Consider the following 27,097-nt stretch of genomic DNA (forward strand, 5'->3'; position numbering starts at 1 on the left):
ATAAGGGAGAAAATATATTGCTCCTCAACAAATCATTAACACACAAGCTAAAATCAACAATACGATTTTGCATAATTAACTTCTTGTATTTTATTGAAGTGAACACCATTCAATCAGTGATTTTTACCTCAGTGATAAATACATGAACTCACTGGCCATCAGTAGTCCTCTTAAAATCACCATTCAAACCACCACATAGAGCACAGTTCATACCACAACCTGGCATACCATGGCTAGCTACATTTGGATGCCTCATGCCTTGGAGTTGGTATTGCTAGTTTAAAGCTTCACATGGCTGACAATACCATCCTCCAAAAGAATTCCTTAAAATACCATAGTAATCTTGGTGAACTGCTACCTGCAATATAATGTTGACATGAAAATTTTAAGATACCCACTATAATCCACTGTAACAATACTATAGTAAATAGAAAAATAAAATTAAAATAGAGGAAGGAATAACTAGATTACCGAGTAGTAATTGCAAACACAAATTGTGTTTGATCGAGTAGATTCTGGCAATCTACAAATATCGCACAAAAGATATTCTTCTCTTGGTGAGATAGATGACACCTCGTAACAATCAAAATTCCTTTCCAATGGAACTTTTGCAACAAGGGACCGAGACATTGTCTCTTTAGCTCACAACATTGTCTGAGAAGAAGAGCTTGGGCATCCAGCAGTAATGTTCTCTTTATACAATCAGAGAAATATTACCAGACAACTAAATGTATCAAAAGAAAGATGATGAATCGTGTGCTAAGCAAGTTCTATGATAGAAAAGTTTAACAACGTTAAAACTGCCATTCACTGAAATTTAAATAGAAACCTAGAACAAAGACTTCTAAAAAAAATCTCAAATTTAGATGATTCAGGGTTAGGTCAAAACACACATGTTATTTAACGCATTGTAGAACTAACATTTTGGATGCAATGGAGTCATCAAAGATGGGGTCAATGATTTCTGAACATAGTTATAATTGTAATTTATGAAACAAATGAACAACATATATTTAATATTTTCCTAGGCACTTATAATTGTATTTTATGAAACGAACAAACAACATACATTTACCATTTTCATAGGCACTTATATGCCTAAAATCTTAATAACTACCAGTGCTCCTACATGACACAATTATTTGATATTGACCACTTCACATTTTAAAAAATATGAGATTCAATTAAGATGTGCCATAATTTTGTCCATGACAGGAATGCCACTTAAAAATGAATAAATATTTGAAAAATACATTCTTCAATATCAAACCATATAATCCATTGCCCACTATTCTATGGCATCAGATCAGTTCTAGAACAAAGATGAATCCAAGTAAACCTCAGCTGTCTTGGTTGAAACAGAGAACCAACTACACCGTACAATCTTAACTATCAATCAAAGACAAAGTACAAGGTTTAGACCCTATGCTGGAACTAGCTAGAAAAAAATATGCTTAAAGCCCCTCCCTCTCAAATATTATTATCTACAGATGATACAAACTAATTTGAGATATTCTTGGCCCTCAGATGTGTTTTTAGTTCCTCATTTGCTGCTAACGAACACTAACAGGGGTTTTAGCAATTTACACCACATTGTTGTGTGTTTGATGATGATCATGTGTTTGATGTGAAAGGATCTATCCTCACCCAAAGCAGGGAGAATATGGACGCAAGAAGAATTGAACAAACAATAACTATTGTTGGTGTCCGGTTCTGGTGACCCATTAATCCCTTGAGGAATGGATAAAGATGAACAATCACCCACAGAGAGAAAAACAATTTTCCAAACAATGGACCCTAAGATTGATAACCACTATTGATAGCTTGGGAAACACCTGCTACTACACCAACAAGATTTACCACAAGAAAAGTAGTTGGAGGGATGAGAAGACCACTCACCAGGAAATTCACCATCTTCATCTGAAGACTTTGATGTGACAGTAAATTTTGGGTCAATCCCTGCTAGAACTTCCAGTAACTCTTGAAAGACAGAAAATAGACGTGTTGATACACCTTCAATAACCCAAAATTGATCATTCCTCCACCATTCATCGATGCCAAATGTACTCCAGCATAGCTCTAGAATAGCAGTTGTAAAAAAAGGAAATAAAATATGAAGAACACACTTGCAAAGTTGCTAATATGCATATCAAAATAAATATAAAAATCAGGGGAAAAATGTGAAGAATTGTATGAGAACAAAATCCAAAAAAAATCTAAACGACAGGTTGCATTAGAGGTGAGTAAATCTTGACAAGATTAAGGTCAGTAAGGGTTGACAATCTTACCTCATGAATGATAAACTTCCCTGTAAGAAGACAAACAGCTGGCAAGGTACAATATGCAACCAGTGGGAGGGATGTGAGAGGATAAACTATGGTATTGATGTATGCTAGCCTCTGCAATTGGTGTAGCCATACCAAATTGGACAATGCCTGCTCAGTAAAATTTCAACAGAACCAAGGGCCCATCAGAGCACTTGATTCGAATGATCTGAAAGATTGATTGGTGCAAATCCCTTTAATGCAGGATGTGCAGGCATGCAGTATATTGAAATCCAGCCTTGAGCATGCATTTTAAACCCAATCAAAATATCTTCTGTGACAGAACCATAAATCCACCCACTCTGCACAAAATATGAGAACCCATTCATATTAGATATTTTCTTCAAGAACAGTTGCCTGGTGCTTGGTTTCCTAAATAAAATGTTGCTTATTCTAAAGAGAATTTATGCACATTCACGAAAAATGTTTATACAACTTTACTATAGAAAAAACTAATTCGATGAACTAAAAAAAAAATCAACAACATCATCAAATAGATGCAGATCCACCTCTACTCATACCTCTTTTCCCCATTCTGAATTGTCTTCATATCCACAACGGATAACATGAATGACTTCTTTCAATAAAGAAGCAAGATTTGCAGATTGTGGAAGACCACCATTTTCCATGAGGGTAGATTGACAAAATCTTTTCTCTAAGCTCCTTTGGGACATGAGAAATGATTTCTCATCATCAAATCCTGCATTATGCAATTTCAAAGAAGGGTGAGGGCAAACAATGTTTAAGGGTAAATGAGTTGTCAAAAAATACAAATCACTGGTTTGGACTTGGACTCACCTTCAACAACCTCTTCTATGTCTTCCAAACTAAATATGGGTATAGTAGATTCAGTTCGCTTGGTTCTCTTCTTATCGTCATCATACCTTTTGTTTTCTTTTCTGCTCTTCTTTCTAGATCCCGAGAAACATCTCAGGAAGCATGTTGGTTCAAGATCCTTCTCAATGAGAACTGGATCATAACCATAGAGTGATTGTCTATTAAAACAACACCCTGTACCCACATAAACAGGCCCTTAGATACCATCGAAACGTCTCAAGTTGATCTGCAAAGATTTCAGAATTAATATGCCAAGCTGAAATTATATGAAAATTGCATAATTGCATATAAGAAAACATTTTGGGTGTTCATAATTTCTTACATCAAAGAACACAGTGTTACGATCGATCATGTTGATCAATGCCATCAAATCTCGAAGGAAACTGTACACAACAAGTTTTCTTCCCAAGAACTCAATCCATTAGAAAACACATTGCCTAACGAATAGCTTTGTTGTTGTTTATATAATGAAGGTTCAACAGAAAGAGGCCATTTGTGAGGACAACAGACACTCGGTCCTAAGTGGAGCAATGGATAGCAATCATTAGCGTCAACATAATAATTAATGAATTTGATATGAGGAAATCAGAAGAAAAAGAGAGATGTGTACATAGCTAGGAATATACCAATGCATTAGTTGCACCAACTTTCTTGTGGTGTTGGAAACCAGGCCTCTTTTCATGGGATACATAAACTAACCATGGAAATTCATTACCATCATTGTCAACTCCCCCACTGTGACCTAATAATACCTGAAGCTGAAAGTGAAAAATTCAGTAGTACTAATTTCCGTTACTTGCAACATATTTATAAGCATGTTAACAAAAGGGAGAGAAAATTATGATACTGCATATAGACTACAAAGGAAAGATAAGACTCTGGGGTAAAATATGAGTATCTCATAATTGGATCATCCCAGGATGGTCTCCAGTGTTGTTGCCTAGCCATGGAGTTCCATCTTGCATGGTCCATCCCTCTTCTGGCACTTTTTGTGCTTTGGCCACAAGAGCATTAATCCAGATCTTGTACTCTTCATATTCCCTCTGATATTGGCACAAAGATGGAAGATGTCAAGGGCAAGAAAAACCAATAAACCAACAGAAGTAGCTCTTACATTTGGATACTTTAATGTGCACTTTCCTTCATTGCTCTCTGCTCTTTAACAAAGGAAGGTTGTACTTTATCCTTCAAATAATCAATCTTCTGGGAAAAGTAGAATTCTGGAGCCTTGAGCTCGATACTGTATCTTTTGTAAAATGGCACCCACTTCCTTGCGAATTCTAAAGTTTCTGAAAGGGTTTCAAAAGTCAACATTGCTGCTCCATCATTAGAAACATAGCTTGAAACTTTATCGACAGGATAATCCACGATAAGGATAGACAGAACAATATTTGTTGTGACAAGAGGAGGCTCCTTTAGAGGGTCCACTGTACTGACAAAAATATCAACACCAGTCAACTGAGATGGCTCTCCTTCTCTATCAAACCAGTCAAAGCTTCAAAATTCCATATTTCTACTGTATACTTTTACTATGCAGAATTTACGAATCTGTGTTCATTTCTTTTGTTTAACATCCTCACTAAAAAGACTCAGAAAAATTCCTTCAGAATTCTATATTTCTACTGGAGACTTTTAATATGCAGTATGTAGGCAAGCAAGATAAAAAATTCTTGTAGGAAAGAAAAATAAAACCAAGGGAAAGGGATTGAGCAGCTCCACACGCCCTCTTGGCTTCAATGTGGTAATGATTCATTGCAAAGACACAGCTCGGCAGCAGATTCAACAATCACTTCTACTAGCTTCTTATCACTTCTCACTTAATGTGTATAGCTCGAAACAGAGGAAATAATAAAAAATTGTGAAACATCTCTATTAATTTCAGCAGAGATTACAAATTTTTGAAACAACATTTTATTAATTTCACCACAGACTACAATTTTTTGGCTCTGGTTGGGAAAAGACTTGGTGAGTAGGAAGGGGCTAGAAGTTAAAATCGAAATTGTCTTTTGTTAATATATATATCTATATATATATATATATATATATATATATATATATATATATATATATATATATATATATATATATATATATATATATATATATATATCAAAGTGAGTCTATGTGCACTGGAGAAGGTTGTACTTTATCCTTCAAATAATCAATCTTTTGGGCAAAGTAGAATTCTGGAGCCCTAGGCTCGATACTGTATTTTTTGTAAAATGGCACCCACTTCCTTGCGAATTCTGAAGTTTCATTGCTGCTCCATCATCAGAAACATAGCTTGAAACTTTATAGACAGGATAATCCACGACAAGGATAGACAGAACAATATTTGTTGTGACAAGAGGAGGCTCCTTTAGAGGGTCCACTGTACTGACAAAAATATCAATTCCGGCCAACTGAGATGGCTCTCCTTCTCTGTCAAACCTGTCAAAGCTTCAAAATTCCATATTTCTACTGTATACTTTTACTATGCAGAATTTACGAATCTGTGTTCATTTCTCTTGTTTAACATCCTCACTAAAAAGACTCAGAAAAATTCCTTCAAAATTCCATATTTCTACTGCAGACTTTTACTATGCAGCATGTAGGCAAGCAAGATAAAAAATGCTTAAAGGAAAGAAAAAGAAAACCAAGGGAAAGGGATTAAGCATCTCCACACGCCCTCTTGGCTTCAATGTGGTAATGATTCATTGCAAATACAAAGCTCCACAGCAGATTCAACAATCACTTCTACTAGCTTCTTATCACTTCTCACTTACTGTGTATAGCTCGAAACAGAGGAAATAATCAAAGATTGTGAAACATCTTTATTATTTTGAGTAGAGATTACAAATTTTTGAAACAACATTTAATTAATTTCACCATAGATTACAATTTTTTGGCTCTGGTTGGGAAAAGACTTGGTGAGTAGGAGGGGGCTAGAAGTTAAAATCAAAATTGTCTTTTATATATATATATCTATATATATATATATATCTATATATATATATATATATATATATATATATATATATATATATCAAAGTGTGTCTATGTGCACTGGAGAATTTTTGTGGTGTAATAAACCATTTTTACATAATTTCTATGAAATTTTTCATACAAATGATTTGATTATTTTTTAATTGTAAATGGGAAATAACTAATCTTTTAATAATATTAAAATCAAACCCTATTAAGACAACAAAACTATTAAAACTATTAATTAAATAGCATGAAATTTAATGTAACATGTTAAAATTTAAGTAATATAACATGAATCTAATGAATGGCTATCTCTGGACTTTTGTGTTGATTATTTTTTTTTTTTTAATTTTGATTTTTATTATGTAAAATTAGTTTTTAATTATATATATGGATTTATATTTTAGAAAATCTTCTAAATTTCCAGAGCACTTGAATTTTAGAGAATTTTCAACTCAAACATGTGATTTTAATAAATTTCTAAAAAATTCTAAACAACTTAAACCAATCAAATATGCAAGAAAAATCTAAAAACAAATATGCATTAAAAAAAAAATAAAAATTACAAGGCTTAATAAATTAATCAACTATAAAAAAAAATTTAACTAAACTAAACCAAAATATATTTTATATTTATATTTGTTATGAAGTTTAAAACTAGTTTCCTCAGCATCTAAGGCCTAATAAATTAATCAACTATATAAAAAAAGTTAGTAAACTAAACCGAAATATATTTTATATTTATATTTGTTATGTATTAACTAAACCAAAATATATTTATATTTATATTTGTTATGAATTTTAAAACTAGTGATGGATATTGACACTACAATGAGGGTGGTAGAATTTGTAAATCAGCTAACCACTAAGGGAATTAGTAAAAAATAATTAACTTAGTTGTTTTTGGAATTTAGTGGAGTCCCTGAATTTACAGAAGCAACCTCGGTAATTCTCTTTTACCGGAAAGTTGACAGTTAAGGCAGTTATACCTACCTGTTTCTTTTGGAAAAGAAAAAAAAGATAGGACGCTGTCAAAAAGGGGGGAAGGAAAAAGATTTCTTGAGCTGGAGAGACCAGTGGAAATCTATAAAGAAAAATGCAGAGAGATTTTGTGAATAATTCTGGGTTGGACCAAGAGTCCTCAAGCCAGTGAATTATTGTGAAAAATTGTTGACTCTGTGACTGCTCTAGAACTGAGGAGCACGGTGGAGAAGACTGGGCGTAATAGGTAGTTTCTTGTTGGAAGGGTAGAGTGGTCCCTTCTGTAAATTTGTGGTCAAGATAACAACAGATAACAAAAAATAACAACAGATAAAATATATGCGAATATTTTCTCAGATGAAGATAGATTAAATATTTCTTGAGGAAATTTCTTATGTCTATGTATTTGATAGATTAAATATTTCTTGAGGAAATTTATTATGTCTATGTACTTGATATAATTTTTAGAACAACAAACTTTCCAAAAGATTGAAAATCTAGTTAAATTTTCCAGAAGTTTAACTAGCTGAAATGTTATTCTGTGTTTTTTTCTTGAAAATAAATGTTTATCAATGATTGATGATATTTTAAATAAATAATAACAAATATAAATTTAAAAAATAAATTGCAACTCTCATAGCTTAGAAAAAATAATATCCCTAATCAAAACATGTAGAAACATTCGTTTTACTGAATTGGCCACTATGGTTACGCTGGAGTTTCAGTAGAAAGCCACGCCATTTTTCACCACACACATGAAAGAGGTTTGAAATGAGATACTACATAATTACTTACAATTGGTTTGGATTTTATCAAGACAGTCAAACTCATCAGATACTCACCAACATCTTTTTAAAGCTTAAAATTACAAAAAAATAATTTAGAATTTAGAAATATATATATTCTCAATATAACCTGCATTTCAACTGACCTGATCCTATTGCAGACACTCCAACTTCAGTCTATATAGTTTAATGTATTTTCTTCGAGCATTCCTGTACTTAGACAACCCATTGTCAAACTCAATGCTACAAGCAAAGAAAATGATAAGCAAGTAAAATTAGAACGGTCTCCATAGTCATTCTCAGTGCTCCAGAATTCAAATAAGAAGGGAAACTTAACAATTTCCTTGGAAATGGTATTAAATAAGGGAGAAATATAACAACAGACACATGAAAGAATGGAATAGAATAAACAGGATTATCATTTAAAAGCTAGACATGCAAAATCTGGAATAACCCGACAGCCAGATGATGATAAGTGTGTCTATGAGTAGTAATTCACCACGTATCAGTAAATAAGTATGTTAAAATTTTGCAACCTTATGGTCAGCACAGTTTGGTTATTCTTTCTGATAATTTTAGCCTCTGTGTTTAGATTCATAGAAGAAGCATATCATAGAAAATTTTAGGGGCGAATGTTTGCCTTTTGGCGAAATTAAGGGGTTTTAAATTTTTAGTGGGCAAATATTTTGTATCATAGTACATTTTTAAAAATCACCTCAAATAGCCCACCTTATTTTAAGGAAATGGTATAAAAGGTAAATTTAGCCCTTGAAATTAGGAGTTACAACCTTCCATTCACCCATTTTCAAGAATAGGTTTTATTTAAGTGAATCCATTCGCCCATTTTCAAGAATAGGTTTCATTTAAGTGAATCCTATGGGCCAAAGGCCCAAATACCATATTTATAAAAGAGGTATGGTAAATTAATAAAAATATAAATTAATGAGAGGTATACTAAATAAATAAAACATTTTTTATATTTACTCCATAAGTCACCTTATATACATGCAAGGGTGTAAACAAATAAAAATATAAGTAAAGTGGAGGTATGGTAAATAAATAAAACGTCTTTTTATACTTACTCAAAAGGTATGGTAAGTAAATAAAAATATAAATAAACTAGACGCATGGTAAATAAATAAAACCTCTTTTTATATTTAGTCCATAACCCTCGTTCTATTTATGAAGGCTCAAGAAAGAGGAGGTTTTATTTAAGTGAATCCTATGGGCCAAATACCATATTTGTAAAAGGGGTATGGTAAGTTAATAAAAGTATAAATAAATGAGAGGTATGGTAAACAAATAAAACATTTTTTTTATATTTACTCCATAAGTCACCTTATATTTACGAACACTCAAAAAATGTGTTATATTTAGGTGAAACCTATGGGCAAAATACTATGGGACAAATACCATGGACTAGATTGTTATTAATACCATGCAAAACAACATTATTAACCCTAATATTAGTATTAATAAAAATAAAAATGGCACATGGTATTGACCCATGGTATTGACCCATGGTATTCACCTAGAATGTAGCCTATTTAAATGGGGGAATTAAACCAGCATAGATCCATCTTTACTCTGGATCTACTAACCCCCGAGAGGTATCAAATATCGTGATATGCAAACTAGCATAGAGTGAAAAAATATTTGATCCGATCAAGAGTAAAAATGGATGTTATAATTTAATGTATGTTAAACATTTTAGCTTGGTTAAAATAAAAAATAAAATAAAAATCAACTATTAATTTTATTAATTTTTATAAATTACTAATAGTAATTTTTAAGCTCTGGGTTTATGATAACCCATGGTATTGACCCATGGTAATACCATGGTATTCATGTGAGCATAGACTATTTAAAGGGGAAATTCTATCATCTTAGATCTATCGTAATTCTGGGTCTACCAAGCGCTCAGAGGGATAAATAGATTTCATCCCCCTAAGAGTGGTAGATGTGGAGTTAAGATGGATATAGGTTGGTTTTTATGATAATGAAGATATTAAATAGACTTAGGAAATTATATTGTAAAAACATCTTAAGGTGAATGGTTAAAGCATAGACATTGGACAAGTATATTTGTATACTTCTGTTTTAAACTAAAACAAATCTAGGGCTAAAAGGAATGGATTGATTGCACTAGTCATCCTTCTATAACTTTCCAACATATGCTGGAGTAAACAGATTGTAATTTGGGTAATTTTTCTAATTGCAAACAGGAACATACTTGTGTATTGGCAGGGTGGTTACGAGGTCCCTAGAAGTGATGAATTTGAACTTTTTCTTGGTTTTATATAGAGTATTAAGCTTTTTCTCATGCTTTCTGTGAATGGCACGGGTTATATTTATCCTACACCCACTAGGTTATCGATATGTAATTTTGGTAATTTTGATTTCAAAAGATATTTTAAAGAAATGCAATGATTTCATTTGTGTATTCAATAAACACAAGATTTTATAATTGAGTAAAATATTCGCCATGCCTGGTGAGAGATTCGCCAAAAAATTATATGTACATATCATATTATTGATAAAATTGCCTTCCATTTTTCTTATACCCCATGGAGATTCGCCCATTTATTATACATGTAAATTTAGGGGGGGTTCTTAAAATTTTCCCTAAAGCATATCCAACCAATAACTATAGCACATAAAATGTGTCATTCTAGAAATCAAAATAAGCCACCAACACCATTGGGTTTCAAACAAACAACTTCCATAAGTAGAACAAAAGATGAGTTTGTTGATCCATACAGGCGTGATCCAAAGTAAATCCAAGAAGTGTGACGCAGAAAGCACATCAGCGAGGACTGCATTTATAGCATACTGCCACCACATTCTTTGCCAGCGAACACCAGTTCTAGCCAAAATATATTGAGTCCAAGGTCTAAACGGGCCATACCTAACAAGTACACAACCAACTAATATTCTTTAGCCAAAAATAGACATTCTGTGAACATAAACAATCCCAACAATCCCTTTTCGAGAATGCAAGCATTCTCTTAATCATACTTTACAAAACTGAAAACGAAAAACAAAAAGAATTAGAAAGATTGGTTACAAGATAAATAGATTGGTTACAAGATAAATGACTTGTGGAAGAAAGCAACCAGTGCATTACCATGTATCCATGAAGCCTAAAATATGTGTATTATATTTAGATGTAAGAAAACAATAATCGTATATCACAAACTAGTAAAGCCACAGATGAAAATATCATACCAACATAGGTACCAGAGATAACAATAAGTTCAGAGCAGATCATAATATGCAAGAGGGGCCCAAAGGAGCCATATGCAAGAGAATGACGAATTTACCCTGAAGCAAACAACCAAAATTCATAAATGGAAGGAATAACCAGTAAAGAACTTTTAGTAAATTTACAAGGAACTTATCCAGAGTTCAAACTTACACCAAAAATATACAGATAGAGGGAGTTAGTAAACCTTCTACTAAAAAACTATCAAAACAACCTATGCAATGTTGGGGATGTGGGGAATCTTATTGCTACAAGAATTGTGTGCATAGAGCTCGAATGAAACAACTTTCTAAAATGCAAGAAGCCTCCATAGCTAGAGATATGCAATGAGTATTCCAAGAATTAATGTTGCTTTGGACGATCATCAAGTAGAATACCAGCCCACCATGATCAAGTGTGAAGGTATGATTGTTGATCAACATGTTTCTATTTTATTTGATCTAGGTGCTAGCATAAGCTACATTAGTCCTAAAATGGTAGAGAAATGTCACCTGCAAAGAAGTAAATTTACGAAATCTTGGCTAGTTCAGCTAATGACTAGAACAAAGAGAAGGGTATCTCCAAAAATAGAAAATTGACCTATAACAGTTTCAGGACAGCCCATCAATGTTGATCTGAATATAATCCCCTTAGGTTCATACAAGATACTAATAGGGATTCACTAGTTGGAAGGGCACTAGTCCCTAGTTGATTGTAAAGAGAAATCTCTAAGCTACATCACAGAGTCGGGGCAGAGAAAGAAAATTCAAGAGATCAAGAAAAACCTTAAATTACATCCTATTATGACTAATCAGCTAGGAAGATGCATTAGAAAGGGCTACCAGATTTATGTTGTCTAAGCAGGATACACCAATGACAGAAACAAGATGACCTCATTGGAGAATATTCTTGTAATTCAGGATTTCGTGGATGTGTTCGTTGAATCCATCCCTTCATTTCTAGCTAGGAGTGATATGAATTTTACCATTGAATGAATACCTGGAGCATCTCCTATTTTGAAAGCTCCTTACCACATGATCATCCCTAAGTTAACATAACTCAAAATGAAGCTTCAGGAACTTCTGGAAAAATGGTACACTCACCCAAGTGTATCTCCTTGGGGAGCCCCTGTGCTCTTTGTGCGAAAGAAGGATGGAACCTTAAGACTATCCATTGATTATTGTGAGCTAAATAAAATGACCATAAAAAATAAGTACCCTTTACCCCGTACTAATGATTTATTTGATCAAGTATAGGGGGCCAGTGTATTCTCAAAAATTGACTTTAGGTCCGGTTACCACCAATTCAGAATAAAGGATGAAGACAATTGTAAAACTACATTTAGAACTTGTTACGACCATTATGAGTTCGTGGTATTGCCTTTCGGCCTTACCAATGCTCCAACCACTTTCATGAGCCCGATGCACAACATTTTTCAACCATTTCTAGATAAATTTGTACTAATTTTTATTAATGATTTACTTATTTATTCAAAAAATCAGGAGGAGCATGAAAATCACTTGAGAATGGTATTGCAGATTTTTCGAGACAAATAGTTATATACATAGTATAGCATGTGTGATTTTTACAAAAGTCAAATTCAGTACTTAGGCCACATTATATCAGCTGAGGGAATAGTGGTGGATCTAGAAAAGATCAAAACTATTATGGAATGGACCACTCTAAAAAACATTTCTCACATTAGATCCTTTTGGACTTGGTAGGTTATTACCACTGATCCATTAAAGGCTATTCAAAAATAGCTTTTCCTATGACCTCACTATAGAGAAAGGAGCGTGCCTTCCACTGGACAACGCAATGCCAACACAGTTTTAGAAGTTAAAGAAATTACTTACTACTGCACCGGTGCTAAAGGTAGTAAATTCGGAAAAATCATTTGCGGTATGCACAAATGCAAGTAAGGATGGTGTCGGTGGTGTATTAACACAAGAAGGGAAGGTCATAGCCTATGAATCACACAAACTAAAGGATTATGAACAATGACACTTTTCATATGATCTAGAGTTGACTGCAGTAGTACACGCACTAAAAATGTGGTGACACTACCTCCTAGGAAATAAATTTTTGCTATTAACCGATCCTAGTAGTCTTACAAATTTCTTTAACTAGTCTAGTTTAAATGTGTGGCAGGCTAGATGGACCACCTTCTTGAGCGAATTCGACTTTGACACGAAACACCTTAAGGGGAAGGAAAACTGAGAGGTCGATGCATTAAGCCAAAAATTACATTGCATTTATGAAGTATAATACAATCAAGTACAATCTAATATGCCAGATGTCATCTGAGAAACATCCCTCAAAGACCCAGAATATGCTTTTCTTTGGTAGAAAGCCTCAAAAGCTCAGGAAATAGGCGAACAATCTGATTATGGTATTAATCTCTACAAAATGTTAACATTTAGAGACATAATATATATATTCCTAACCAGAATTATGTCAAGCAATTGTTATTGGATAAGTTCAATAGGAAGCCTTACGTTGCTCACCCGGGATACCAAAAATTATTTTTTGCCATCAGAAAAAGTTACTTCTGGCCAGGTTTAAGGAAGAATGTGGTTGAATATCTATCCAAATTCTTAGAGTGAAAATTGGTGAAGGTGGAACATCAGCATCCTGTTGGTCTGTTGCAACAATTACCATTCCTGATTGGAAATGGGAGATGATCACCTTAGACTTTATCACCGGGTTACCTCGTACTAAGAAGCAACATGACTCAATCATGGTAGTGGTAGAAAATCTGAGCAAGATCACTCATTTCATACCTGTAAATTCCACCTACAAGACAATGGAGATCGCAGACATATTTATAAGGGAAATCTTACGGCTACACGGGATACCTCGGGTGGTAATCTCTGACAGGGATGTAAAATTTACATCCACCTTTTGGAAAACCCTCTTCTCCGGATTGGGTACCCAAATTCAATTTAGTGTGGTTTACCATCCTTAGACAGATGGCCAAACAGAGAGGGTAAATCAAGTTTTAGAAGACATGTTAAGAATATTTGTTATGCAGCAACCACATAAGTGGGAGGACTACCTCCACCTGGTGGAGTTTGCCTACAACAACGATTATCACGACTCCCTGTGCATGAGCCCTTTTGAAGTATTATATGGGAGAAAGTACAGGGTGCCCACCGATTGGAATAGCCCCAATAATATATTAACATTCGGTCTTGATATATTAACCGAAATGGAAAACACAGTTAAAAAGGTCCATAAGAATTTAAAAGCGGCCCAGGATAGGTAAAAGATTTATGTAGATAAGAAGAGATCTCACAAGGAATTTCAGTTGGGATATCATGTGTATCTGAAGGTAAAACCCCATAAAAGTACCTTATAGTGGAAGGGTTGTGCTAAATTGGCACCTCGGTACTGTGGACCATTTCAAATTTTGAAACGGATTGGACTCGTATCATACAAGCTAGCACTCCGAGGCCATATCTAAGTCCATAATGTTTTTCATGTCTCTTTATTAAAAAAATATGTGTACGACCCTCGGCATATTATTAACTGGGAGAATATACAGGTAATAAAAGAATAAAATCAATAACTTATAAATTGTTGTTTTGAAAAAAAAATTCTGACAATAGGTTATATTTGTGCAGGTCGAACCCAAGGGAGAGTTTCTGGCAGAGCCTCTTCATATCCTCGATCAGAGAGAAACCATCTTATGGAAACAAGACATCACCCATGTTAAAGTGCAGTTGAAGCACCTTGGCACAAATGATGTTACTTGGGAAGAGGAGGAGGCTATGAGGAAAGCCTATCCGACATTGTTTGCCTGAAAAGAACACAAGGGACAATGTTCCTCTCAAGGGGAGGGAGTTGTAACACCCAATGATGCACCGACACTCATTTATTCCCAATTTCTACTTGTTACTGTCAATTTCATTCTGTTTTAACCCTGATTGTTAAAAGTAATAGGCTGAAAAGCTAGAACATATTTTGTTAATGATTGATTAAAATAATTTGATCAGTTTGTAAAAAGAATCAAAGAATTAGTTAAATAACTCCTGAAATAGTTACAAGCAGTTGCCCATCTTTTCCTTCAAAAAGAAAAATGACACAACCCTGAGGGGGTTGGGAAAAAGAGAAGCAAGGACTATACTATGCAGAATTTTCCTTGAGCTAGACGATTTAGCCAGTGGAAAAGAATTGTGAATAACAACCGAAGGTAGAGACTTGAGGCTAGACCACAGTCCTGATGCCCAAGTTGCTAGACTGTTTTTATTCACTGAAAGGAGTTGGAAGGGCTCGAAGGGGGATTCTGGACGTAATTGCCAGATCCATGGTTGGGTGGTGAGGTCTTCCAGACAGAGGAAATACTTGCATGTTTATAATTACAACAGGAAAAATAGATAAGTAGTATCTCTATGCTGAGTAGTCATTAGAAGGAAAAGATTAATTGTTTGTTATTATGTAGTTAAATATTCATCATGCAAAAAAATTACTGGTAAGACTCTGTCATTGAAAGTCAATAGATATATTCTGTTTCCGCCACAGTCTAGTATATTCAGAGAGTTGCAGACATCGTTGCATAATAAAAGTAACAATAACAGGAAACCACTGTAGAATAAAAATGCATCATTTAACTAGAGCAATAAATGAAAGAATAGACTACAGTAAAAATGCATCAGTTATCTAAAGCAATAAATGAAAGAATAGGTTACAGTAGAAAGAACTATATCCATATTACTATTCTAATTACATAGTATTGTGCCAAAGTTTTAAAAGCATATGTGTAACTAGAACAACATCAAGCATTATGGAGTCATGGTCTACCCATAGAAATCAACAAGTTCTACTCTAAAAATCCTCATCAGAAATCAATCACAAATGTCAAGAACCATGAAAAATCCTTCGAGGGCAGTATTTAAGTAGTTTTGACTAAACAAAAATATTTAGGTTCCATCTAGAGCGGTTCATTAAAGAAAGCATCCAACGAGGGTTTGTATGGCTCTGGATCGAGTTCGGAATGAACCCCATGAGCCGACCACCTGAGCTACATTTATCTAAATGACAATAACAAGAACGAAAATACTGAACTATAGCAGAGAATTAAACAAAATAAGAGTACTTTGTATTGTTTATATTAAACATGGCATAGCCAAAATCAACTCAGACATTAAACGAAAACCCTGTTCGTGAGTTCTGATCTAAGACAGAGAAAGGTCTTGGTCTGAATAAACAATTGTAATGTATTTATATATAAAACCATAGATGAAATGTTATACATATGAACTATAAGTAAAACCCTCTTGACCATACCGCAAAATGGTATCACACTATTGAATTAATTTAAACTATTTCCCCATTATTTACAAGTGTCTTAGCATCTCTTTCGGCAAAAGAAAGAACCCAAAGATTTTCATCAAATAAATAAACCAACCCTCAGCTAAATAAGGTAGGCCACCTGAATAAAATTCACCATATCAAGCCAGAAAAAAGACCAACCTGAAAAGGGAATTAACATCTGTGGTGAGAGAACAACCTTGTTCTGAACACCCCCTTCCGAACATCTGCATATGGTAGCCAGAATATAATTGAAGAAATTAGAATGCCAAGGTTCAAACCTTGAAATCATGAGTAAATGATTAATTAGCGAAGAAGTATTTCTGTGGAAAAGAGCTTACCTGAGACAGGGTATTTGAGAGATGGAAGACGGAGCATGCTTGTAAGAGCATAGTATTGTCGTCAAGAGTTCGTCGGGGTATGAATTTGCATAAATAAACTCTCATAGATGTGTCTATTACCCCTTCATCATCATAGGGTTCCCAATGCATCTTGCTGGAGTGAGGATGTTGGCTATCAGTGATTTTTCCCATGCAAGAGCTGAGCAAGTGAATCGGGAAAAACATATGTGAAATTACGAATGAATTAACGTACCAGTAGATATATTTACAATGCCCCTTGATATACCTAACAAAGAGTGGAGATGGCTCATTTAGACAAGCCATTCCATTCCGTCTTCACCTTCCAGGTTACCCGCTGTAGCAGAGCCAAGCCGCAAGCAGTTGTGTGACCAAATGACCTAGCCCTTAGCCAACCTACACATTAATCCACTAGATCAAACCCTAGGTTGGGTGCACTGTAGATCTCATCTGATCCGACGATGCAGGCTAGGCCAGGTGTGGCCTAGAGCTTTCGATAGTCTCTTCACATTTATTACAAGACTCCCTTGGTGTCAACGAGGAGCCTCAGGATGCTCTCTGTATTAATGGAGACTCATGCCACCGTATGCATGCCAGCAGGGATCAGTAAATGTGGTAGGGATGACTATGTAAATGGGTCTCCCATCCTTTTTCTTCCAACTAACCATAGTAACATGGTAAAGTGCATAAATGAGACGATAACGATATTTTTTTTGTATGGTTATGATAGTTAAGTGTAAAAGTGTGTTAGATAAGGCAGTGTGTAATTATTTTATTTCTAATATGGAATTGATGTTAACATGAAAAATAGACAGAGAGAAAGATTGAGAGAATTCTTATAGCATTATTAGATGTTTTTGAATTTAATGTGTGGGTGATATTTGTAATTATTTCAATATTTAATAGGGATTTGATATCTAATATTTTAGAAAACATTAATAATAAAAATAATTAAATGTAGATATACAGGAAAAAAATAAGAAGGGGCCTATATAACAATTTTAATGTGAACATGAATTATAAATAAAATATTTCAATGTTAAATACATATATGTTATACCAGATCAATCTTTATATATATACCAAGCACTGAGAGGGATCAAATCCCTTTTTCAATCTAAAAGAAGTTTACATCTCAAGATATTTGATCCCTCTCGGAGCTTGGTAGATCCAAAATTAAGATGGATCTAATTTAACATTTAATGGAAAGAACCACTATCAATTTTTCTTTTAATTTAATATATATGTTTAAAAATTTAAATTATTCATACATCATTATTAATAGTTTATGTTAAGCACTTTATGTGTTTAAGTTTTTGTCTAAAAATTTTAAAATTTATTTGGTTAAATTTTATTTCAATTCAAGCAAAAATTCTTAAAGATTGTAAATTTCAATTTCAAAGCAATTTGAATTTTTTATAAACTTTCTAATTATGGAATTGATTTATTTATTTAAAAATATATTTAAATAAAAAAAATACAATCTAGTTAACAAATTATTGTAAAATTAAAAAATAAAATGAAAGAGAAAAAAGAAAAATAAAAATAAAACAATTAAACTACTTAATTCTTAAACATATCATGAGTTATTAGTCCATAAATATCTTATTAAGATAAATCATATATCAACTAAATAAAGAAGTTTGAAGTTTGTTCCTACTCTTTATTAGGTTGTTAGATCTAGTTAAAGTCAGAGATATTCCCCATTAACTAAATTCTTGTATTGGAATGTAATTCAGATTTTTCTTCAACCAAATTAACTATGCCATCAAAATAGTTTTTTTAAATTTAAAAAACATTCATAAGTTTATATTATAACATTATTTAATCAATTTTCATATATTTATATTATAACATTATTAATTAATGTAAACGTGATTATAAAATATTAATTTGATATGACAGGTGGCATGGGGCCACTACATGGGAGAGCGCAGGGCAAGTGAGTGAGTAGAGTAGATAATTGTGGTTTTATGTGATTGTTGAAGTGTATGCATACACGATTTGTAAAATATTTGACATTGATGTCATTTTCTTGGAATCGAAGAAGAAAAATGTTGTTGGAAAGTGAAATCCATGAGACCCTATATTCTAGGCACACAAGTGTGACCTATTTGTTTCACTGTGAGTAATTGGAGACTCGTGTCTCATTTCATTTGCAAAATAGCATGTTGCATTCAAGTGCATGCTTAGAAATCATTTTTGGGTTAATCCTGATTTGTTTGGGGAATATAACTTGTGAGATAAAAATGGTTGGATAAAGCAGGAGAGAGCATAAACTAATATGTGTATATCCAAAGTTGAAGATGGCCCATATCATTTGCGGAAAGAGGAGATGCTTTTGCAGAACTGTCGGGAAATTTTTTTGTAGGACAAAGTGACTTAGCATATGTAGATTTGTAGATTTGTGAAGCAATAACACATGAACGGTATTTTTAAGACATTTTATTTAAGCCTAAAGAATTTTTTTGTTTTAAAAAGTTACTTTTTATTTTAGTTATTTTACATCAAAATTAAATAACAACTAAATTGTCTTAAATATAAAATTTAAGATAAAAATAGTTTGAGACAAAAATCATTTAGGACAAAAACAGATTAAGACAAAATTATTTTAAGGAAAAACTTTATATTAAATTCAAATGATCAACCTTCAGAATTTCGCAATCTAATTTGGAAAAAATCTTAAATAATAGGGGCATAATTTCTCAAGGAATTGCAAAAGGAAACAAGGGCTCAAGTAGAGGCAGAAATTGATTAATTCTGGGTCAAAGCTTCTTGGTTGGGAGAGAGGTAGGTTATTCAATTGCATATTTTTCTATGTTGATCAAAGCAATTGCAATACATATCTATTCATTAGATTAATGCAAGCAGGCATTGTAGTTTTTAGAAAATTTCTTTCCCCGGGAAAATATTTTGTGCATGTGTCTTATTTATTATTGCATGTGTAGAATTTTTTTTCTAAATTGTGAATTAAATTTTGTAAAGAAGTAGAGTAGGTTTGTGTTTTGTGATTTTGATTAAAAATTCATGAGCAATTGCAAATCTACACCATAATTACTTGATGGTATCAAAGCAGGATTTACATTGGAGCATGAATTTCAAAGTTTTTCATGAGGAGGTTTGAATTTCAAGTTAAGTGTAGAATGATCTCTTTAGAGTTGAGAAGATGACCTTTAATGGACTGAGGCTAGCTTATGCCTTGGAAGTTAGGTCTAATTTCATCGCCTGGAAGGATCATATAGAGGCAATATTTGATGACAATGGATTTTTAAAATACATCAAGAGATATGTTACAAAACCAACAAAATTTCATGCCCAAAACCTTGCTCAATGGAAGAAAGATTTAGCTAAGGCGAGGAGAATAATATTAGAGGGAGCATGATACCACATTGTCACCAATGTCGATGGGAAAGGAACTCCTTATGCAATGTGGCAGTGACTGACATATCTGTTCCAAACTAGTAATGACCATAAGAAGTCGACACTCAAGGATAAACTTCAAAATATCAAGATGTAGAAGAATGACAGTATCTCGCGGTATCTGAGCAGGTTCAGAAAAGTTCATGATGAGATTCCAGGAGTTGATTTTACTATTTCAGAGGATGATTTGGTATGATTATCCCTTCTGGGCCTTCCCAAGAGCTGGAATAACTATCAATATTTAGTGAACAGCAGGGAGACACTACCGAATTGGGAACTCTTATGGTTTGATTTGGTACATGAGGAAATAAGGTAGAATACCAGACACGAGACCTCATCCAAGGGTGAGAATGAAGTAAAATTTTCATTGGTTGAAAAGGAAAAGAAGGGAAAATGGAATAGACATCAAACCAAACCATAATCCATCGAAGGGGGAGAGAAGAAAGATTTATCAAAAATTAAATGCTTCCATTGTCATGAATACATGCATTATTCCATGCAGTGTCCAAAAAATGGGGGAAGCAAGAAGGCCTCAGGAGGAGCATTAGGTGAAGCGTTGGATTCACGGTTCAAGATTGAATTTATCCTTATCACATGCATGAACAACATATTGATGGGAAGAGTGTGGTACTTGGACTCGGGTGCATCATTCCACATGACAGGGTGTAGATATTTTTTCAGTTACCTAGAGGAGAAAGATCTCCAGATACACATCGAGTTAGGGTATGATGGGAGGTAGACACTACCTGGATCAGTACAGTCACCTTTCAAAGGGAGTAAGGCTACCCTCTCGGGCTCAAGGATGTCATTTATTCCTAGCCTAAAGAAAAATATCATCTTTGTTACAGTTTTGGAAGACCATGTTTATGATATGATCTTCAGCAAAGGAAAAGAATTCCTAAGATACATAGCCATGGGACAGGTGAAGCAGATCATGGTTTGTGTGAAGAACCTGTATAAGATAGATGTGGAAGATTGTGCTTCATTAAGCTCTAATGAATAGAAATTACAGTGTCGTGATGTCAATGAACTTTGGCACATAAGACTTGGCCATTCACATCATTGATCCTTGAAGATGTAGCAAATAACCACTGGCCTCCCTAAAGGATCACTTGAGCAACAAGATGTATGAGAAGGAACTAACTTGGGGAAGTACATAAAATCCACATTCCATGATTGGGACAACAAAGCACATGTAGTCCTAGAAAGAATCCACTCTGATGTATATGGATCTTTCTCAGTAGCCTCCACTACTAGACACAAATACTTTTTCATTTTTGTTGATGACTTCCCACATAAGTGACGGATCTTCTTCATGCAGAAGAAACATGAGACATTCTCCAAGTTCGTAGAATTGGAGGCACTGCTTGAGAAAGAAGCTGACAAGAAGGTGAAGGCTCTCATGAGTGATAATGAAGGTGAGTATGTGTCTAATGAATTGTAATTTTTTTTTGTGAAATAAGGTATTCAACAAATGTTGAAAACACCCCACAACTCATAGCAAAATGCGGTGGCTGGGAGAAATAACCGTAGCATTGTGGGAGAAGCGAGGGTGATGTTCCATGATCCAATCCTACCTCTACATTTCTAGGTTGATGAATGTAACACGTAAATATATTTGTAGAACCAGAGTCCTCATCAGATTCTTGGCATGATTACACCGGAGGATGATTTCTCGGTGAGAAATTCGACGTGTTGCACTTCAAGATTTTTGGAGCTTCCATTTACTACCGTGTCTCCAAATAATCAAGGAAGAAGCTTGAGCCGGCTACAAAATTGCAAGTAGTTTCAAGTTACAAAAAAACTTCCCACAACTACCATGTGTTCTTACCATCCCTCAAAATGACAATTCTACAAAGGGATGTAAATTTTGATGAGGAGAAAGCGATGTGGTGCTCTCTTGAGAAGGAGCTTCAGATCCAACCATAAGAGGAGCTTTTAGTTCCAAAGGAGGAGCCTTGAAAAATTTCGAAGCAGAAACTAATTGCAGAGCAAATAGTGGGGACATCCACTCAAGCAAAACCATCCAAAGAAGCTAGAAAAGTAACCAAGGAAGTTGATAGACTTGTGTAGGATGCGAGGGAGAATGTGGGAGATCATTCAAATTTTTGTAGGCTAAGGAGGTCACCTAAGAGGTACACTGGTTACATGGCTCTAATGACTGAGCTTGTAGAGACTAAGCCATCCTTTTTATGGAGTAAGTAGAGAAAAATGTATGGGTTGATGCAATGGTGAAGGAATATGAATCCATTGTAAACAATAATGTTTGGGAAGTGGTCCCAAGACCGACATACAAATAAGTAGTGGGATCGAGGTGGATCTTCAACATGAAGCAGGCAATACACGGAAGCATAGAGAAGTATAAGGCCATATTTGTGGCCAAGAGGTACTCTCAAGTTGAGGGAATTCACTATGACGAGACCTTTCATCCTATAGCAAGGTACTCATCGATTATATCAGTTCTTGCCCTGGTTGTGTAGATGGGGTGGAAGATCCACCAGATAGATGTAAAAACAACATTCCTCAATTGGGTTATTGAGGAGGAGGTGTACGTCCAACAACCAAAAGGTTTTGAGGCATTTGATCAGGAGTCTAATGTGTGCAAACTTAAGCATGCACTGTATGGTCTCAACCGACCACCATGTGCTTGGTAAACTAGGATCGATAACTATCTCATCGGTTTGGGCTTCACCAAAAGTGAATTGGATGCAAACCCCTATCACATTTTGGTAGAAAGTAAATTTCTTATTATTTTCTTATATGTTTATGATTTGATTTTAACTAGTGATGACCAGTTGATCAGATCTTGCAAGAAGGATCTTCCAAGGGAATTTGAAATGAAGGACATGGGTCTCATGCACTACTTCCTTGGGTTGGAAGTATGGTAAGTTGATGGGGAATTGTTTGTATTTCAAGGAAAGTATGAAAATGAGATACTGTAAAGAATCTGCATGGAGAGTTGTAAACCCATGGAGACACCTATATTGACCAACTAGAGGAAGGAGGATGCCAGTTTGGGTGAAGAAGTGAATGATATAATTTATTGGTAGCTAGTGGGTTCACTCATGTATCTTGTGAACCCACGACCAAATATGTGATATGCAGCCTGTTACACAAAAATATCGTCACATGATTATTTGCAGTCAGTATGGGTCTATCATCACTTGTACTGTCCTCCTAAGCAAGTCTAAGACCTCAGCTCTTCAAATCAAGCTTTGGAAGTGGGAGAAAGACATTAAAAATCAATGTAACTCTGGTTCCGCACTTTCTCTCATGGTCACCTGTGGTCCCGCACCTTTTGTGTACAAAAGCTGCGTACCTACCCGCTCTGTTCCTAATGGTGAAGGTGCAGACCCCTGTGAAAGTCAAAAGGCGCAATTTTTATCTTAAAAAACTCACTTTGGGTTAATTCTAGAGTTTTCTAGAAGGAATTTTGACGTGGATTGTTCGCTCTGAGGTGGTTCATTCATCCCAAAAGAGAAGGAGCTAATCCCTTGACTAAAGGAGCTATCCCTTTGAAGGAGGGCTTTATCCCTTTGAAGGAGGACCTAGTAACTTCCCTCCATTGTACTATAAATACAGGCATTGGGGTGAGGACTAGAGAGGTTAGAAGCTGAACATTTCGAGGGTAAATGCTGGTGAGATTAAGACTCTTTGGTTGAGCTTGAGAGGAAAGATCACATACCTCTTGGTTCCATTTGAGAGTGAGTGAAACTTGTCAAAGTAAAGGAGACATCTTGTTGGACCCTAGGAGGAGCTTGTACAGCGTCAAGGCAAAGGTTGTAAAGTTCTTCTTCTTTTGAATTAATACAATCAAACTCATTTTTCTCAACAAGTATCTTATGTTATTTGTTTCATGGACTCCTTGACTTTCATGTTAAATATGTTTTATGCAATTGGTTTTTCAAGTGCTATTTAATTTGTTTGCCTTGTTTGTGTTTGCAGATTCACGAAGAGGAGCTCATTTGGATCAAAATAGCGAGGGCATCCACAAGCTTGCGTTGGACCAAAGATAGGCCCTAAAAACCCTTGTTTGCTATTGTTTATTGAAGCATATTTAGAGAAAGATAGTGTCTGGTTGGTTTGCTTGTCGTTAGGTCTTCTTTAGATTCTAGTAAGGTCTATCTTGTCGGCAAGATCGACTCATTCCGCGCGACAAAATGGCGACTCCACTGGGGACTTGATTGTTTTCTTTGTCTATACTTTGACCTGAGAAACTGTATTTTCTGTTTCTGTTTTTGACTTGATGATTGTGGGATTGGGTGAATTTAGTTAATTTTGAGTTAGTTTTCATTTTTCATAGTTTTGGGAGAGGTATGCACCCTCTGAGTTAAGCACAGTGCATACCTGTACGCACTTTTGCTGTGTGCACAGAGCGTGGATGCACCTGTGTAAACAGGTTGCCTGCGTACCCTGTCAAAAATTTGAAAATTTTTAAATTTTCCTCTTTTTTATGAGTTTAGAATTTGTTTATAGATTTTAGCCATTGCCCAGACCTGCTTGTTCCCTGTCAAAAACTTTCCTTGGTTTAATTTCATTAGCATTAGGGTTTTAGGTGGAATTCCTAGGAATTTTGCTTGTTGGGTTTGTTTTTCGTTTTTGGTTGTGTAGTGGCTCTGAGCTTAGAAGCCCTAGGGACCTCAGATTACCTTGGTGTCTACCAATCTTCTTATGACTCTGACCATTTATGAAATCTCCCCTTGTTGAGGAATTCGCTTTGAGTTTTCTCATTTCAAAATTTCGAAAAGCTTGTAGTTGAATGTTTGGAATTTTCATTTTTAAAAAAAGAAAACGAAAAATTGTTTGTTTTTTGACCAATTGTGATTCTGCATAAATTAGTCCTTAGCTCACATTTAGCTAAGTAAAACATCCTGAAAAAGACTTTTAGTAGGCTTTGACTTCAAGTAGCTTTTTATAGTTTGTAGCTCTCAAAGTTAGTCATTTTCAATAGTTTTGAGTGTTTTATTTACAAAATATAAAAAACAAAATCTCTTTTGGAAAAGTTTGTCTTTTGTAGTGATTGAGCGCTTTGAAAAGAAAAGGGAAAATTGTGTGAAATAGCTAGTTGTCTCGTTTTGAGTGCTTTGGAAAGGAAAAGCTCTTCTTTTAATTTGTTTAATTGAGAAAGATTTCTGTTTACAAAGTATTTGCATTCTCAAACTCTTTCTTAGTTTAGAAATTCATCGAAGAGAAAAGATTGTTTAAATCATCCTAGGGTGCATCATTTTAGTGATTTCGAGTCGAGTCTTTACACCACGAGTTTCATCTCCGCCACCTCTTGAATTAAACAATAACCACTAAAATTAACGCTTAAAGTAAAATTTACCTAGTAACATTTTATTTCTAGGGCTCTGATACACCAACTTAGCTTAGGCGAGTGTCTTGGAGTAGGAGAGTAATTAACTCTCCAAGACAGTAAAAACAAACTAGTAGCTATATCTTGTGGTAGGAAGAAATCCAATTGTTGCATTTATGCTATGGGAAAGCTCCTCTTAAAGGAGAAGCACGAGATCGTGTCTGAACCAGTGTGGGAATCAATCCTTCCTCATTGGGAACGATGCCAGATATTCACGTATTAAAAACGGTAAACCTCAAATTAACCATTGTCGAGGAGCCTGGGGTCACTTGTTGGTAAACCTTGGATTATGTTAAGGAGCCTTCAAGGGGATTTAGCTTGCTACTCTGCCCTTGCGTGCGTATCGGATCGTAGACTGTTTCCCCAGGTGTATTTGTCTCAGTTGGTAACCTTAGTGGCCATATTCTTTAGGATTCTTCCTAAGGTGACAATGGTGGGAAGATCCCACTGTACCTGGAGCAGATGTCGGCTAGACTCACTTGGATTTTCTGGGGGGTTCACTTCACTCGAGATGGTTAAGTGGAGGAACTTGGTCCAGTCTATTCATTAAGCAGGTTGCCGGGGTAACTTTTCCAACCGCCATTTCTGTTCTGAATTCTGCGACGTTGGATTTCATCACCAACAAGTGTTTTCGGTCCGGAAAGTTACTGTTTGTGTGTGTTTGATCTCTAGATTCTTTAGGCGTGTGATTCAAATTTGTTTGGTTCTTTAGAGGCTGTTAGGTTTTTTCATTGAGATTTTAATACTTTGTTTGCGTGTGAAGTAGTTAAAAGTTTTTAACTGTGGCTGAATTACCAAGACAGTCCCGTAGACTTCGGGGCCAGTCTCCTGAGTTTGTAACCGTGGCTGATTTATTGAGGAAGTCCCGTAGACTTCGGGGCCAACCTCCTGAAGAAGTCCCGAGCCATCTTGAAGGCTTGAAAGTCCTCGTAACTCCCAGTGGCAGTAAAGTTGGGTCACCTAAAGAAGGAGAGTCTTCGTTGGTTGTACATCCTGATTACCAAACTCTAGAAACAGGTTATAATGCTGAATCTATTTCGGTTTCCGAACTTGCTGGTAGCTTTTCATCTACTAGTGATATAGGTGAAGAACCTGAGATATCTGAACCTGTTACTCCAACATCGGGGTTTGTCTCTCCAACTTCTAGTGGTCCTAATTCACCTAGGGTAGAAAGAGTAATCACCGAAAATCTTCCTTCTAGTTTGATAGCCATTGAAGAACTTGTTCCGGAAGAAGAAGTAGGCATCCCTATCCCTGAAAATCAACCTGTTATTGATCTAAGGGAGCATGAATCAATTTTTTACAGTCCACCTAGAAGTACTACTTGGTATCTTTCTTTGACTAATTATTTGGAAAACCCAGTGTTAAGTTTTTCACCACCTCGTGCTCCTTATCATCCTAGAGGTTTTTATACTGCCGTAAATATGTCAGGTCAGTCGTCCATGTTTACTCAATCGCCTGAATCTTTTTTGTGCGGCGGTCCTTCTGTTCCCTTTGGGTATCAATCACTT

The 27,097-nt window shown here is 34.9% G+C and overlaps 1 pseudogene; it reads right to left on the reverse strand.

Annotated features, from left to right (window-relative positions):
- Nucleotides 1-1,614: 1,614 nt before the first annotated feature.
- On the reverse strand, nucleotides 1,615-16,984 carry LOC149237986 (putative cellulose synthase A catalytic subunit 1 [UDP-forming]; annotated as a pseudogene).
- Nucleotides 16,985-27,097: the final 10,113 nt, after the last annotated feature.

Source organism: Pinus tabuliformis, chromosome 8, assembly GCF_031772625.1.
Source record: "Pinus tabuliformis cultivar Carrire ecotype Pingquan chromosome 8, CPIR1, whole genome shotgun sequence".
In the NCBI taxonomy this organism is placed as follows: domain Eukaryota; kingdom Viridiplantae; phylum Streptophyta; class Pinopsida; order Pinales; family Pinaceae; genus Pinus; species Pinus tabuliformis.